This window comes from Nansenia antarctica, assembly GCF_963989245.1.
Source record: "Nansenia antarctica genome assembly, chromosome: 15".
Classification (NCBI taxonomy): domain Eukaryota; kingdom Metazoa; phylum Chordata; class Actinopteri; order Argentiniformes; family Microstomatidae; genus Nansenia; species Nansenia antarctica.
Window position 1 is genome coordinate 29,436,977 of NC_137685.1, and position 16,281 is coordinate 29,453,257.

A 16,281-nucleotide genomic window follows, 5' to 3' on the forward strand; every position below is an offset into this window, starting at 1 on the left:
TCCTGTGTTAGACTACCTGTAGTACCACCCCACACCAGTAGGGTACCACCATAAGTGTTGGGCTTGAGTTACCTGGCGAAGCTTCAGTTTTTCTTTCTAGAAATTAGTTTGTCTTGGTAACAGTGGAGTCTGGTACTTTGCACAATAAAATGCTGAGAATTATACAGTTAACTGTGTCTGCTTGTTATTTCATGTCCCTCTCTGACATCGATTGAAGTTCGTTGCTGTAGAGCGCCATCTACTGGTGACAGTGTTGAACCTGTCTGCATGTGGCTCCTGTGATTAAATAAATGTGTTCGGAATAGCATACTAGCATACTACTCATACTAGATATGACGTAGATTTTGAGTATGTAGTACGTTCCGAACGTACAGTATGCGAGATTTGAGTATGCGAGAAATTTAGTAGGCGAGCAGTTATTTCCGGGAAATTTGAAGTCGGTTTTGATGGACACTATCTCGTCTCCTATTTCCCTGAATGTATTTCACGTCCAGAATTGCAGAGTTGCGTCCAGGGTTGCCAGATGGGGCGGGTCACCGCCGAATGGGCTACTTGATTTTGAGGTTATAGAAAGTTTAGGCTGTAAATTGTCAATCCCATCTGGCAACCCTGTGCGCTTTCAGCCTCATCAAACTGCGTCATACAAACTTGTATGCGTCATACAATGCGTCATACAACTTGTACTGCGTCATACAGCTATTGTTTACATCGTCCGATAGCCTGGGGACCGAAAGCTTGCAATAAACATTGTTTTTTGCACATATTTGAGTGTGCAGATGCTGCTTTTTTGCACTCTATTTGATACTCTTCAGCTGCAGCACCCCAACTAAGTCTGATCACGGATGAGCGGTGGTATTTTCACTATACTTGGAATTAACATGATGAAATGCATTCTTAGACATGACTACATCGTCATGATTACAAATATGCCACTTGAAATGCATGAAATCCAAGTTTATTTGTGTCTTACACACATGTTCGCCTAGTATTTGACTGTTTGTAGCCCAATCACGAATGATCCCAGTATTGTAGCTTCAGACGGACAAGTTGGTTGTAGTGCTTGTGTGACGGGGTGTATGAATCACTCTCAGCTGGATGGCTCACGTTCATTTATTCTGTAGAAAACATACAGTGCATCAATTTGTGGACACGGTTGCAGGGTCATCAGGCTAGATTCCAGTCAGTGTTTTCAGATGAACTGAGCATACAGTAGTCACTCATACTACACAAATTATAACAATAATATGAAACAAAAATACAAAATGTGTAGACTACATAAATCCTCACTTGTGTGATCGTATAGTGGTATTTGAACAGTCAAACAATCAATTATATATATATTAACAATAACAATACAATGCATAGAAAAACAGCGCAACTGGAATACACGCATGCACACACCACGTGCAACACATGGCTGCAACCTGACTGCTAGGTTAGCTGCGAGCGTGGTGCAAACTAGCGAGATGGAAAACCCAACCTCCTACAATACGGTCTACTAACTTTGGCAGAACAACAGACATACAATAGCACAACAATAATAATATTACCTGTAGAAAACATACAGTGCATCAATTTGTGGACACGGTTGCAGGGTCATCAGGCTAGATTCTAAAATGATGTTACACACGGACATTCACGTTAGCGCCATCATTGTTAACAACAGAAAACTCACATTAACAAACTTGTGATATGTTCCAAACTAAAATACTATAAATGGGGAAACTCAAAACAGCTATCTTACTTATCAAACATTCAAATAAAACATAGGTACATTGATAATCTCTCAAACGATATTCGATCTCAGACCCTGTAGAAAACGTGACCTACCCAGTCAATGTTTTCAGATGAACTGAGCAGGATCATGTTGCGTCCTGCGCTATGCACTGTACAGCTGTATTTACATTAAACCCCTAGAGGGCGCAGTTTAGCTCTATTTTAGCTATAATTGAACTGTACTTTCTACTCCGTTACACTTGCCCACGATATGTTATTGCTCATATATATTTATTTTAATCATGTTATTTTACCAACTGTTAAGACAACAATATAGTAAGCTAGTAAGCTAGTAGCAGTATGCCGAGCAGTGTCGACATCGATGGGGGTCTCCAATCGACTCCATTCAAAGTGATTTACGATCCCGCCCCTCTCTCCTGTCCGGACACATTTGAATTTTCACCGTAAGCCCCGGTAAAGCGACGTTATTAACCCGCAAAGAGTGTGCCCCGGGCACCGTATTTGTCCGTGAATAACACCGGCTAGGAAGGTGGTAAAAACACAATACTACTTTGCTAACTTCACCATACGGTCATTTTGAGCCATCAACCACCCCGCTGGCACCCCGGGAAGTTATGTTTCGAACCCCGAGAGCATGCATAAATGTCTATCCGGAAAGAGTACACTCTCCTCGGCCGCTGCACGCGCCTCTCCTCGGTAACGCGGAGGAACGAAAAGCTTACAGCACCGTGTATTCCCAGGCGGTCTCCCATCCAGGTACTAACACGGCCCAACCCTGCTTAGCTTCCGAGGTCGGACGAGATCGGGCGTATTTATTTATTTATTTTTCTTTTATTATCAAAAATACATTTCACAGATAATTTTTTCAGTTGGTTATTTACATTATTCACAAAACACATACAGATACGATACGTAAATAACACAGTGAGACATGACAGACAGCACAACACAAAATGTGGGACAGACATAGAATAGACAAAAGACGACAACAAAAAAGACCAAGTAGCATACCAGGTCTTATCTATGCCTGGCAGCCCTTGGTAAAATCATAAAAATCATAAAATCAACATAACAAATAAACCATACGCAAAATAAGCAAAAGATACGACACATAAAAAACACGGTGATTCATGACAGACAGCGCAAAAAGTGGGACAGACACAACCCTAACCCTAACCCTAAACCCTAAACCTAAACCAGAATAGACAAAACCAACATGAGACCAAGTAGCATACCAGGTCTTATCTATGCCTGGCAGCCCTTGGTCAACTCAGAAAAATCATAAAACAAACATAAACACTGACTCAAAACCCAACACAGATACTAATCCTCTATATTAAAACCTAACATCCCTGATCCCGTAATAGTCACCAAAGTGCTATTATTGACAAAGTGTTTACAAAAATCTGCTTTCCCCAGTGTGTGCACTAACCTAACATCCTTTTTAAATAGTGACACAAACAAATCCCACACCCTGGTAACTTTCCCCTCATAATGTGCTACATTCCTCCTACATACAATTGCATACCTTACGTGACTCAACAAAAAATTAACCAAATCTACGTTCACTTCTTTCTTTTTTCCCACCACCCCAAACAATAACAATTCCTTCCATTCAATCTCATTCATGACGGTAACCCCACAGTGTACACTTAACAACCCCTTTACTTTCACAAATAAGACAGACAAACTTGGACATTCAACAAAAAAGTGGTCAAAATGTTCATCCCTCCCTTTACATACATCACATACCCTACCTACATTCCTATCCATTTGGTGCAATACGACATTTGTGTAAACCCTATTGTGCCTAATCTTAAAATCATTGTGCTCACATTCTACGCTATTATATTTCACACCCAAATTTGCCCATACCTTTCCCACATCAAAACCTTCAAAAACCCTTTCCGACACCTTCTCTGACGCTGGCCTCACCAACCCATCACCCAGTAAATCCATGTATATCCCTTTTGTTTTCACATCCTCAAACTTGACCTCTAAACCTTTCCTTTCTACCCTTAATTCTACCATCCTTTTTTCCTCACCTGCCTCTCCCTGTCCTAACATTAAAGTGTTCCATTCCCTACTTATACTGTCCCTAATTCTATTATACACTCCTGCAATCCCACCTATTCTTATATCCCTATTCACTGCCCTTATTCCCTGCACTATCTCCTGCTCTGTTTTGAAATTGTTCTCTGACACTAAATGTTTTACCTGTCTAAACCCTGCCTGTTCAAAGTGCTTACTAACTATCATCTTGCTATTATACTTTATCTTCGGGTTTAAAAAGATGGGCTGATTTAAAACCTCATCTTTCCCTACACACTTGTACCTTACCTGCTCTAAATATTTCCCCCATGCCTCAAACACCTCTCTATAAAACAGTGACATTCCCTCATACCGTGGTTTATTAAAAAACATTAAAAGACCATTCACACCACACCCCCCATACCTGTGCAAATAATCCTCAAAGAAACCCATCCAACAATATTCATCCCTACCATACAAAAACTTTTTCACAATTTTGACCCTAAGTGCCCTTTTCTTCACCTCTATATCTATAAATTTTAACCCCCCATTCTTATAACTATTTATTAACACCCTGTGCCTAATTAGTGCCTGCTTGCTATCCCACAAAAAACTATTTATCACCCCATTCAATTCTTTCGTGACCCACAAAGGTAAATCTAGTGCACTTAAAACATGGTTCACCTTTGATAGGATCAGGCAGTTTATTACCGTCACCTTCCCCCTTAGTTTCAGTTTTCTCCTTCTCCATGAATTCAGTGTTTGTTTCACCCTGTTCAAAATCCCTGTCCATGTTACATCCCTTGCTTCTTTTTCATTCACACCCACATTCACTCCTAGCACTTTTATCATTCCTTTTGCCACTTTCAAAGGTAAATCGCATTCACTCATGTCTACACTCCCTACACACAGTATTTCTGACTTCTCTACATTCATTTTGGCCCCTGATGCTTTCCCATATACTTCTAATAACTTGACTACTCTCTTCACACTATCTACGTCCCTAACTGTTATGTTTGTGTCGTCTGCATACTGATGTATTAAACTCCTCCCATCCCCTGGAATATGTATACCCTGAATGTGTCTGTCTGATTTTAACATCGTCGCCAGTGGCTCTGCTGTAATGCTATACAGCAGACTGGACAACGGACAACCCTGCCTAACTGATCTTTCTAAACTAAAACTATCTGTCAAAACTCCACTACACTTTACCCTACTCTTTGCACAACTATACAGTAACCTAATCCACTGAACTATCCTCTCCCCAAAACCAAACTTCTCTAACGTCCTAAACATAAACTCATGCTCTACTCTATCAAAAGCTTTATTGAAATCTACACTCAACACTATCCCTCCCTCTTCCTTCATGTGTTTCACTGTATCCCTGACTGACCCTATTGTATCCGCTATATCTCTCCCTGGTATGCTATACGCCTGAGTCGATGACACTATGGACCCTACTACTGACTTAATCCTATTGGCTAAAATCTTCGCTAACACTTTGTAATCTGTATTCAATAAACTAATCCCTCTGTAATTCCCTAACTGTAACTTACTACCCTTCTTGTATAATAAAGTAATTAACCCTGTTGCCATCGACTCACTAACCTTCTCTACCCTTTCCATTTCCTTATAAACCCTCAACAAAATCTTACTAAGCACTGCACTAAAACACTTGTAGAATTCACCTGGTAAGCCATCAGAGCCCGGGCTTTTGCCATTATTTGAGCTCTGAATGGCTAAGGTGACCTCCCCCTCTGATAAATCCCTATCACACCCTTCCCTGTCACTATCCGCTAACCTATGCTCAACTGTCCCCAAAACTTCTCCTACACTGTCATTGTCTACACTACCTTTTTTGAATAAATTCTCATAATACTCCTGCACTGTCTCCAAAACCCAAGATCGCTGTACCCCGTGAATTTGTGTTGTATATCCCCTATTTCCTTTTCTATCCCCTGTGACACTAAACATAAATCAATTCTACTCTGTTTCAAAACCCCACTAACTACCTGTCTTCTCGAAAACTCTCTCTTACTTGTGTTCCTAACTCTCCACACATCTATTACATTTCTCTGCTCTATCATTTCTAATAACCCCCTCCTAGCTGAATCTGTCTTAAAACTATCTACTCTATAAACATCCATCTTAGTGCAAAATACATTAAAGTCACCCACCAAAATACAATTCCCTGTGCAGTGCAAACCCAGTTCTACAAAAAAATCCCTCTTTTCAACCTCTCTATTTGGTGCATACACATTGATTAATCTAAACATAACATTATTTATATTAAATTCTATCCCTATTACTCTACCCTTCCCGTCATTCAAAACCTCTCTTACATTCTCTACCCTATTCTCTTTAATTAATATTGCTACCCCACATGATTTGTTTGTCCCATTATTTGCAAACAGCATACCCCTCCATTTCCCCTTGATTTCTGTCATTTTGGTGTCTGTCCACTTTGTCTCCTGCAGTATCAGAAAATCAGATGTGAAAGTCACCAGCACCTCCTCCAGCTTCTCCATATTGTTGAGCCCATTGATGTTTATGGAGGAAAGCGTGACCATTGAAAACAAGTGTAGGAGGATAAACATGTTTACTACCATTTTACTTTTATTTCTTGTTTCCCTCCGCTTTCTGCTGCTTTGACTTGCGCTTTAGTTTCCCCTCTAACAGCGCCCTCTTCCTCCCTCCCACTATCGTCAACAGCTCAGACTCGTTTTGCTCCCCGCACCCATCGTCACTGACACTTGTTAACATCTTTTCAGATGTTTTCGGGGGGGGGCTTACGGATACGGCCCCTCGCCATTCCGACTCGTTGTTCATGGGGGTTCCCTCCTTTGATTTGTTGCCTGCCTCTTGTGCTTCTTTCGGGCGCACGACTCTCGGGGGCAAAGGCTCTTGTTGGGAACCTCTCCCCCCGGTCGTCTGTGCGCTCCCTTGCAACTCCGATGCCTGGGTTACCCCCATAAAGCTGTCGAGGCTCGACCCCATGCCCCCCCCCCCACTCTCTCCTGTCAGTCCCGACCACCTCGTACTCTGAGTTTCTGACACAGTCTGAGCTGTCAACGATACTCCCTCCTCCATCCCCTCTTCCTCCTCTCCCTCGCTCTTCTCTTCCTCTTCTCCCTCTCCCTTCTCTCCCTCTCCCTTCTCTTCCTCTTCCCCCTTTCCCCCCTTCCCTTCTTCCTCCCTCTGTCTAAAAACAGTGGATGGACTCGTCACTACTTCTTCCTCCCTACACTTACATTGGGATTCCAGGTCCCCACACCCCCTGCACTTGTTTTCAAAAGTCGCGCATTCCCTCGCATAATGCCCGCTGAGCCCACACCTTCTGCACCTGAACTCGGGACATTCCCGTAGGATGTGCCCTGGCTGCAGACACATCCTACACACCTTCACCTGTTTGTCATGAATCACCCGAAAGAAATCAGACCCATTGTCCGTCTCGAACTTGGTCGAGTACGGCAGTGACTTAACAACATCATTGAATTTCACCTTAACAAAACGTGTACCTTCGCAAATGCTGGTCCCCGGCCACATCCTCCTCTTTATCGGGGAGACCGCTTGCACCCCCCAGTCCGATAGTTTCCGTAAAATGTCCCCGTCTTTGGTGTAGACCGGCAGCCCGATGAAGGAAACCACCATCTCGTCCCCGCACAGCTCCCTCGCCATGACCCTCGTCTCCTTGATCTTGAAGCCGTCGAGCAGCCTCTCTTTCCCCTTCGGATGGCTCATCGTGACTTCGTATTTGTTTAATCTGATGTAGCGACAGCCCACGACGAGCCCGCACACCTCCTTCGTCGCCCGGAGCAGCGCCATCATCGTAACCTTCTCCTCGCCGACCAGTTCCACCGCCACCGTCAACTCCTTGCTGTAGGCCGGCTCCTCTCTCTCCTCTCTCCTCTCTCCCTCTCTCTCCTCTCTCTCCGCATTCGCCCTCGCTTCCGCCGCCTGCTTCTTCCTCGCTATTCTCTCTCTCTCCTCTCTATCTCCATCTCTCCCTCTCTGTCTCTCCATCTCCTCTCTCTCTCTCCTTCTTTCGCCATGCCGGTGTCCGTTTTCTTAGTCGTGTCGTCTGTCGTTCCGAGTTCTTTTACCATGTTTGAGCCGTCCGTGTACAAACAAAACGAAAAAACAAAAATATCCCCCCTAACACCAAGCTGCTGGGGGAATAAACTCTTACACACTGACTCTCCTTTCACTCACACAAACTACGCAAATATTCAAACACCAAACTCTCATGCACACAATAATTTTCAAAACGCTCCCGCTGCTATCCCGCTCTACGACAGGTCGTATTCAGGCTAGTATGGCCATGAGCAACAGGACCATGACCCTAAGCATCCATATGCCTGTGCCTGGAGCACTCTTGTTCATGGAACTTTATTATATAAGCACTCTATTTGTGGGTAGACTATGCACAAGGTGTCCTGGATGAAGGGAGAAGTTAAAATCGCTCTGAGAGCGCCGGAGCGCACACTGGGTGCAACGTCATAAAGGGACCAGGTAATTTGATTGGACAAGAGGCATTCCATGAGTGCTGATCATATTTCCAGGGCGAGTTTACGAACGCAGCTAGCGAACAGAAGGCGCAAAAAATCGTCAGATCAGATATATAAACGTGTTATTTTGGTAAACTGGACACATTTTGGGAATATATGTGGTTACTTTCTCGCCTGAAAACATATTAAAACTTCATAAAATGACATGTTAACACTTGTAAAGCCAAAATTACATATTTTAGCTAATGGAGGTTTAAAATGGAGGTTTAAATTCGCCGCTCCTGGCGGATGCATAATGGTCGGCTGGTTTTCGGATACTACTATACTACAGTATTATTATGAATTTAGTAGGTAGTATGCAGTATATACTCATTGAGTATGCTAGTACGCTATTCCGAACACAGCCAATGTTTATCGGAGGAGAGAGGATGTGATGCAGTGGCGGATACAGAAAGTGGCTGATGGGTAGGCCTGGAAAAATCTGGGTGGGCCTGAGTGAAACTCATCACCGCACGTTTTAGACCTATGTATGAGCAGCCAGATGGATGGAACACAACCGGGCTCGCGATCATAGGCGCCGATTTATGTTTCTGCCCGTGGGTGCTCGAAACATTTGGGTACGACCAACACGCATGCACACACACGCACACGCACGCACGCACGCAAAATACTAGCAGGGACTGGAGGAGATCACTATGCAGACCATGAAACGAACGGAAAATAAATAAAGTACCTGTCTACCCAGAGAATGCAACGGACAGCCAAACAAGTTATTATAATACACACACGCAAGGCATTCAAGTGCCCGCAATAGTCAACGAATTAACCAATAACCATCAACTATGGAGGACCAAGTATAGAAATTGTAATAAGAAATGCCTGTATTATCATTTGCAAGCTTTTAACTGTGGGTGTTGACAGTCCAGTGCAAACCGAAAGCTCAAGTTGAATCATACATGTACCTGGCTCGGACCAGTTGTGGTGATCCATCATTTTATTACAAAACCTAACGCTGCTTATTAGGGGATTTACGTAAACTGGTGTATACACATATATTGTTGTGTAAAGTTGTGTGCTTCTATTGTATTATATTATTATATCCAGTGAAGGCATACACAATGTTGTTCCACACAAATGTTTCCCTCTTCGTTTTAATCTTGGAAAGTCTCATAAAAAATATACTTCACCGAACTATTACAGCGCTTTCTCGGACTCTCCGCACGTCAGCGTGTGGCGTCATCATCTGTTATTGTGAATAAATAAGATTTCTAGACAAGGCCTGGTCCAAACGTTCATTATTTTCACTGACTTCCAGACGTGGCTTTTTAAGAAAGCGGGACAATGTTAGCTGCCATCGTAGCGCGCACACTGAACAACTGGTCAAGGTCAACTGAACAATCAGAGTAAACGTAAAAGAGGAAGCAATGTAAACGTAAGAGAGGAAGTTGAATATTATTAGTATTAATACATACCTTTAATCATTTCCAAGACAAAACTATTCACATTACAGTTAGTTAGTGAAAATTAAACTTTAAAAATATTTTATTATAAAAAAATATGTTTTTTTATGAATCTGACTGGGTGGGCCAGCTGTCAATCTGGGTGGGCCTAGGCCCACCCAGGCCCACCCATAGATCCGCGCCTGATGTGATGTCACCATGCCCTGAGCACTTCCTGTGCCCCCCTGAGACCACGCCCACCACTTCCTTATCATCTGTAGATGTTACCTCGATGGCGTTACCATGGAGATGTAATCTGTCAGAATATATCGACATTTATCCTCAAACTGACTCTAATCAAAGTATGGTTGCTTGCTCTACCATGGAGAGGCTTCTATCACGCATGTCTGTGTTTTGATGTTTTCTGTTTCTAAATTTGGGCTGGGGTAGGTCGGAAGGACTTAGAGAGGTTGAAGATGCTTTTGACACTCGTTTCTAGGTGATGGGGATTAGTACCGCTCTCCCGCTGGTCTGCGCTAGAGAGGGTCACTAGTTTAAAGACTTCTGCCAGAGAGTCCAAATGTTAGTTCCTGTAAGGGGTGTCCAATGAATCAGACCTTGGTAGGTGTGAAAGTCCTGTGGGGGGATTTGGGGGATGTGGCTCAATGGAGTTGTTTAGGTTGTTGAGTCTGGTTTTATGGTTATGAGGTAAATGGACAGAGTAGTTAATTTTAGGGACTAGGATTGTTTCCATTACTTAATTAGCAAATAAAGTAAATTAAACTATTAGAAAGTAAGCTTTACTTACCTATTATTGTGAATATTTTTTTTTAAAGGTTGAAAAAGGCCAGGAAAATATGTTTTTAATTGATTTTTGTGGACAGAAATGTCTACGCTAATTCTTGTGGGAAGGTCTGGAATCGGTAGAATCTAAGTAATTGGGACTTTACTAGGCCTCTGAAGGTGTGGGGAGGATGGAAACTAGTTCGGTGGAGGAGGGAATGGGTATCAGTGTCCTTAAAAAACACTTTAATATCCAGTTTACCTGTTAGGGGGAAATTATTTCCTTTGAAGGTTGTGGTGTCTAGGAAATCAATGGAGTTAAAATCAAGGCTATGTTTGAGGGTAATGGATTTGTGGTGGGAATTTAGTATATTAGCGAATTCCTTGAATTCTTCCCTGGAGTAAGGCCAAATGCCCCAGATGTCGTCTAAGTACCGGAGGTAGTAAGATGGTTTGAGGGGGCAGAGGGGGAGGATGGTCCTTTACCATTCTGCCATATAGATGTCTGCCAGGGCTGGGGCAAATGTTTTGCCCATGGCTACTCCCTTGATCTGCAAGTAGGTTTGGCCATTGAAGTTGAAATCATTTTTGGTAAGTGCTATTTCCAGGAGTCTCATAATTTGAAAATCCCGTCGACCCACTACCGGATTCTCCAATAGGCATTTGCGGACTGCCGCTAACCCTGGTGCAGTTTCGATATTAGTATATAGGCTGTCTACGTCCATTGAAAAGAGTAGGTCATTGGGGCCCAACTGGGCTGATTTAACTTTGGCTATGAAGTCGTAAGTGTCTTTAACATAGCTAGAGTGAAGAGTAGCTAGGGGGTTAAGGAAATGATCAATATATTCTGAAATACCATAGGTCTCGCTGCCGCAGTCTGAGACTATGGGTCTGCCCGCTGGTATCTCAAGGGGCTTAGGCCACGAGGAAGGGGGTTTATGGATTTTAGGGAGGAGGTAAAAGCATCTGGCTTGTGGATCTACCTCACCGGCCAGGTAGCGTATTTGTTTGTCATTAATGAGGCCTGTGCCGTGTAATTCTGACAGTATGTCAAAGATTTCTAAGGCAGTGTTGGGGAAGATAGGTGCCGCTAGTTTTGTGTAATATTGTGGTAAATTTAATTGTCTTTCGGCTTCAGTGATGTATTGGTCTCTGTCCAAAACGACGACCACTGAGCCTTTATCTGCCGGTTTGATGATTATGTGTGGGTCATTTTGGAGTAATTTGAGGGCTGAGACTTCTTCTGGTAGTAGGTTGGGGGTTTCCCGGAGAAGGGGCATGGAGGAGATGGCTTCGTCATCCGCTTGCCTCAGACAGGATAGTAAATGGGGGAGTTGGGTGTAGGAAGGTTCCCAGGTGGATTTGGGTAGGAACCGGGGGATCTCTACTGTGTTTTCGGGGTCTTTATCAAAGAAGGCTATTAATTCTAGACGCCTGTGGTAGGAGAGAGCCTCCGTTTGTAATCGCGTGCGAGACCTCTTGGTTAAGTCGAGGGTGGGGATAAAGGAGAGGCCCCTTTTGAGTAGGGAAATTTGGGCTGGGGTAGGTCGGAAGGACTTAGAGAGGTTGAAGATGCTTTTGACACTCGTTTCTAGGTGATGGGGATTAGTACCGCTCTCCCGCTGGTCTGCGCTAGAGAGGGTCACTAGTTTAAAGACTTCTGCCAGAGAGTCCAAATGTTAGTTCCTGTAAGGGGTGTCCAATGAATCAGATCTTGGTAGGTGTGAAAGTCCTGTGGGGGGATTTGGGGGATGTGGCTAAGTTTCTCAATGGAGTTGTTTAGGTTGTTGAGTCTGGTTTTATGGTTATGAGGTAAATGGACAGAGTAGTTAATTTTAGGGACTAGGATTGTTTCCATTACTTAATTAGCAAATAAAGTAAATTAAACTATTAGAAAGTAAGCTTTACTTACCTATTATTGTGAATATATTTTTTTCAAAGTTGAAAAAGGCCAGGAAAACATGTTTTTAATCGATTTTTGTGGACAGAAATGTCTAAGCTAATTCTTGTGGGAAGGTCTGGAAGAAAGGGATGCTGCATGGCCTCCAGAGAGACATGTGACCAAAGACATATTACTGAACGGGCCTACCGGGCCCAGGCCCAGGGGCCCCAGAGATCAGGGGGCCCTTTGCATTTCTTGTCGCAGGGATGCCGGTAGAAAATGTCCTACTGTAACTGGGACAAATGAGATTCCTTATATGAACGTAAAAAAACTATTTTGAATATACTTTTGAATATACTATTTTGAACAATTTTATAGGGGCCCACGTCTTGCAAAAAAAGAGAAGCTTGTGTGGGCTACATAGTTTCTATAGCCTACTCAGATTCTAATGCGAATACAGGCTACATTCCCATTAGATTAATGAGTAGGCTATAGAAACTAGACACTAGAGGGCGCCATTAAAGTTTGTGGTCTTTTACAGATCTTTTAATATCATCATATGAAGATGATAAAAGCCCACAAGGACTACTCCGCGTAATTATCGATTGTGGCCTGCAATCTATGTTTCCAAATGTCTATGTTGTGCTGGGGCTATTTTTGACTCTGCCTGTAACCAATTGCCAAGGGGAGCGGTCATTCTCTGTGCTGTCCAGGATTAAAAACGAATTGCGGACTAAAATGACGCAAAACCGTCTCAAGGCTCTTTCTCTCATGGCAATTGAGAGCGAACTGACCAAATCACTGGACTTTAATGATATCGTGGATGGTTTTGCATGAAGCAGAGCCAGGAAAAAATGTATTGCATAAGGTAAGACTATTTTATGATTAATTTAGTCTTATAAAGCCAACCTGTGGTTGCTATATATGACACCATAGTGTTGCCAATTGTTTTTGGTTGAAAGCGGTGTATTTTGTTACTGTACATGTACTGTTGTTGGCTTCAATTGAGTGTGGCATGCCTGTGTTTTAAATCCTGTGTCGTTGAAATACAGGTGAATTTTTTCTAGTTATTGTGCTGTTGGCTTTGAGTGTTCCTCCGCTGTAAAACCTGTTGAGATGAAGGTAAACGTAGGCTATGTCTTATATGCTGTTGGCATTGTGTTTACTTGCGCTCTAAAAAAAAATTGTGTTTGCGCTGGGGAGGGGGGGGGGGGCCTTTCTACACGTCCAGGCCCAGGGGCCCATTTTTTCATGATCCGTCTATGCATGTGACAAATTCAAACACTGCTATTGGTTCCTTATGGCCCTGCCTCTTTTTCTAAGTATTGCATCATAACTGGGGATGCATTGTGTGAATGTAAAAGGCCAATAATGGCTAGAGGCAACAAGGTGCCATAGATGGTTAAAGACAGTCACGAGCACATGTCTATGTGACCACAGCGCTTTGAGTTGCATTTCATGTACGAAAGGCGCTATATAAATAAAGCTTTACTTACACAGTCGTGACCACATACTGGCGCAAAGTGCTGCACGAGGCAAGAGACCAGCCTTAGCTAGCTAACTAACAACCACTTTGTACTTCATACATTAGCTAATAGAGTCATCGTTGCTTCTGTAGTCTACAGTTAAAATGCATTGCTTTAGATCAGGGGTGCCCAATACGTCGATCGCGATCGACCGGTCGATCGCAAAGGTAGTATGGGTAGATCGCATGGCATTGAACAAAACGAAAATAAAAAATAAAAAAAATAAAAATAAATTCGCCTATCATCCATCCTCACTATGGCTTTTGCCACTTGATTGACGTACAGGTAAGCCAGTCTGAGATCTGATCTTTTCACCTACACCTAACACGCGGTTCACCACGCATGCGCAGTCAACAGCACCAACTACAAAATACAAAATACCGGCGAGACTAATTACCTAGTTAGCCTTCCAATTTCTACTATTTACTATATAATACTTGTTATGAAGGCCCACAATTTAGAGCCAGTTTAGTTTCCCCGAATCAGCCCTATTTTGCCCCTGTTAGTTCCTTTATTATTTTCTATACTATTCCTGTACGTTTCATGACGGTGTATGTATTGTTATTGTAATGTTTATGTATATGTTTAATGACGTGGTATATCCGGGGTGTGTCCGTGACCCGGATGCTGTGTCCGGTTGATATATATAGGGACGGAAGTGCTCTGTGAGTCAGTGTGACGAGAATCAGAGTGATGAGAGCAACGAGAGTGAGACGAAGCAGAGAGAACGCGAAGTCGATCTAAGATGGCGGAGTCAGTAACACGCACACCGTGCTGAAGCTGAAGACCGCCAGAGTGATTATTGAGTTCACCACTGTGATAGCCCGTTTAGCTGTGTCCCCGTTAGCCAGCCTTGCCAGCAGCCGGCGGCGAACGTTGGACCAAGCGAGACCCGAGCTGGACAGAGCCGTCGCCTCCACGCGTGGATTGCGACCGAACGCTGACTCCACCGGAGCTTACCGTGAACCACCCGGACCTGAGCCCTTCACACCTCGTCGTGGACTACGAAGAAGGCCCTTTCCCTTCGAGTTGCTACGTCACCCCCCCCCTTTGTCTGCTACCTTACTCAAAGCACATGCGAGCTCCAACCAGGCCTCAACGAGCTCATTCTCAGTCCGGGACTTTAAGCCTTTTCCAGGCCAGGTACTGTGAGTGAGTGAGTGAGTGTGTGTGTGGCCGGCGGGGAGGGAGTATATTTGGGAGATATATATATATATAATTTGTATAATAAATGTGTTTGTTCATATTGGATACCGTTGCTGTGTGTTTCGTTGTCTGGTAGCTAATGCTAATGCTAATGCTAATGCTAATGCTAATGCTAATGCTAATGCTAACGATAGTACTGCTAGTCTAAAGGGTTGCTGGCGCCCCCTGCCTGTATCCTCCTGCACTGCCTATTTAGCTCAGAGTTAGTTAGATAACCAGCCCTTCCTAAATTCTACAGTCCTTTTAGCTACTCCCTGGTTACAATTGGTCCTTCGAGCCGGATAGGTTGTGTAGTGATAGCATGGCTGAGCGCAGCCAACCAGACAAGACAGTTACCCCCCCTTCTCCGCCCCCTGAGCCAGAGCCACGACCACAGAGAGTCCCGCGGTTGCCTCCGAGGTTACAGGAGTATGAGCTTGAGCTCGAAAGCTCACTGAGTGGTAGTGAGGAGCGCACTCCACGGGATACAGTGGTCGGAGAGGCCGAGGTGTCCGCCGGCGCGCGGGTGGCTAGCACCGAGACAGCCATCAAAGAGCACCAGCCTGAGGATGAGATGGCAGAACAGCAGGGTTTTGCCGTAGAAACGGAAGAGCAGGAAGGAGAGGCCCGGTCCGACAGCGCCTGCGGGCGGAAGAGGGAGGGCCTCAGCCTTAACGATCTGCCTCCCAGTACGGCGCGCTCGAGACCTAGCTCCTGCCGTTCAGTGGCTTCCTCCCGGTCCAGGGTTTCCGTGGGCAGTTCTGCCTCTGGGGCGGATAGCCTGCACTCCAGAGGGAGTAGTGCCGCGCTGTCAGAATGTATGCGCCAACAGGCCGAGATGGCGTTAGAGCGGGAGCGCCAACAGGCCGAGATGGCGTTAGAGCGGGAACGCCTCCAGTTCGAGCGTGAACGCCTCCAGATGAACGGAGCGGAACGTGCGGCGGAGAGACAGCACCAGGAGGCGTTAGAGAGGGAACGTGCGGCGGAGAGACAGCGCCAGGAGGCGTTAGAGAGGGAACGCATCCAGATGGAGGGGGCGGAACGCGCGGCGGAGAGGCAGATGGCGAGAGAGCAACTGCACGCGGAGACGATAGCGGAAGTGATGCAGACCATGCGCGACGTGTGCATCAGCAGAGCTCCGTCGGCCCGTAGCTCCAGAGCATCATCCGCACGGCCCTCTCGAGTGCCAT